Here is a 2,398-nt window from a genome sequence, read left to right as displayed (position 1 = left end):
AATCATGACCTGATCATAGCCATCTTCTTTATCATCACCAGTGCCATGATCCTACATAACATACTTACCATTACTGTCCATTTATCATCCATCCCTTTATCATCATCAACAGCTTCGCTTCTTTAACTTCAAATCGTCATCATGCAGTCTGTGGTCGCCTATAGTGGCCTATAAGATGAAAATGAACAGTCTAGCCATTATTTTATTACATTTTTATCAACAATATCATCCCACAAAAACTCTAACAAATACATTTGTGGTAAGCAAACTAAGAAGCATCAGTTTCTTCAATTAAAACTCCCTCATTTTAATGCGGCTCAGCTTGGTTCTTTTAAAGGCGTGGAATAGGCCTGCCTTGATCTGCATCAATTGTCATCCCGGGGCTCAGGGGCACTTCGGCGGCCAGTAGCGGGCAAAGTCAGGGCTAATCCCTGGAAAAGGGGAGAATCACGGGAGAGGAGAAAAGCAACAATAACCAAGTCAAGCGTGTAAAATGAAAGCGAAATCTCTATTATCACTCCCCGCAATTCCCAGCAAAGTGGTGAAAATCAGGGTTAGTTTGTGATTCGAGTCAGACGCGGAGGGAAGAATATAGGGGTCCCTGCGGGTTGGGAGACTCACACGACGAAAAGGGCAATATTATGTAGAAAAGGGGTAGAAGAAAGCCCCTCTCCCATCCCGACATAACCATTAAATGCAGTCTGACTTTATGTTGTATAGAGAGAGGGGAACAAGAAAGGAGGCACAGTTCTCCGATGAAAGAATGAGGTTTTTGGCGGATTAGGGACGGCCCGAAGGATGAAGAATAACTTCTGCATAACTTTACAGCTATTTTCTCTCCCCACGCCAAGAGCCAAGTTTAAGGCTAAACCCGTTTGAGTTAACCCCTTTGTGATTGTTACTTTCATGAGGACAAAAATGACTCAAATCACAATCTCAGATCCCAAAATTGAGTGAACAATCTTTACCTTATATTATTACAAGTGGAGGGCTAATACAATCATGTTGTAAGGATTTGAAAATACTAGCGTAGCCTAATAATCACACCTTAGCATTCACAAAATAACAATGTTCTAATAACATAGTCACAGGGACTGTTTTTCTGCAGAACCTTTACTTTTGATACTTTATTTTGCTTGAATCATAAGCTACTTCTGTACATATAGTATGACTTAAATATGATATTGAATGCAGAACCTTCACTTGTATTGGACTAAATTTTACATGGTTTTATCTACTTCTGCTTACTTCTGCTACTTCTGCCTACAGTTTCGCTCTGTGGTATTCTTTTCTATCCAAATGATCAAAAGATATAGGCTACCTTCTTTTGACCAGTTTCTGCATGGTTATTGCACGCAAAATTATGAGGAGCTTTTTGGACTGAGTCTTGCCATCGCTCCTGAAGGGCTCTCATCATCACCATCATCTAATTTATGGGCCTAATTAGTGATTTTTGTCCTCTTGGTTTCTCTATCTATCACACTAATTAAGGCATTTTCTGCCATCTGACAATAACGGTCATCTCAAATAGTAATGATATGCCGATTTTACTTGGTGCTCTACTGATTAGCCTGCAGAGGAAAGACATCCAAAACTTAGTGAATAATGTAACAAAGTGAGACTCACTTTTAAGTCTATATATTCACGCATGCATTCTTATTAATAATAATAATAATAATATTAATAGTAATTTTAGGCTAATATGAAAGACTTAATTTTTCAAAGTTAAGGTATAACCAAGTGAACATCCATAACTGCACAAAAAAATGAAAAAAAGATGAAAATACATTGTTAAGGTTATAATCATTTCCTCTTTCTGAGAGCCACACTAAAAATACCAGCCTAAAGAAATGGCGAACATCTGAACAATTAGGTGAACTCGGGTCAAGAGAAGAAGAGTTAAAAGTGCCATGTGCAGTTAGAGGCCAGAATCCATGTTTACCACTGGAGATATGCGCAGGCATCAGAATAGGCCGCTAATACCGTGCACACTCTCCCCCCCTTATTTTCATTAGGTTCTGATGACTGCGGAATTGATGCGGCCTGCAAGTTATCAAGAGCCACTAATTTCACATTAACGACCATTGACTGCGGTTGCTTGATTCAAGGGGGTTCTTGACAATTATCACAATCAGGATTGGAGCCCAAATCGTTTACCTTGACTCCGTGATTATTTGCTCTGAGCCGAGCGCGCATTGCAAAATGGTATGGTGTCACAACCCGTAAATAATGAGGAGACCAGGGGGAACGGCTATCTCTTTTCAACAACGCACGTGCACGCACGCACACTCGCACCTCCCTCTTGCACAAACTAAAGTGACCTACACTGCAGTGTAAACCCTTTTGTCTGTTGTGATAACTAGTGTGATAGATAGATAGATAGATAGATAGATAGATA

This window comes from Etheostoma spectabile, chromosome 18, assembly GCF_008692095.1.
Source record: "Etheostoma spectabile isolate EspeVRDwgs_2016 chromosome 18, UIUC_Espe_1.0, whole genome shotgun sequence".
Classification (NCBI taxonomy): Eukaryota; Metazoa; Chordata; class Actinopteri; order Perciformes; family Percidae; genus Etheostoma; species Etheostoma spectabile.
This window is presented reverse-complemented; position numbering follows the sequence as displayed.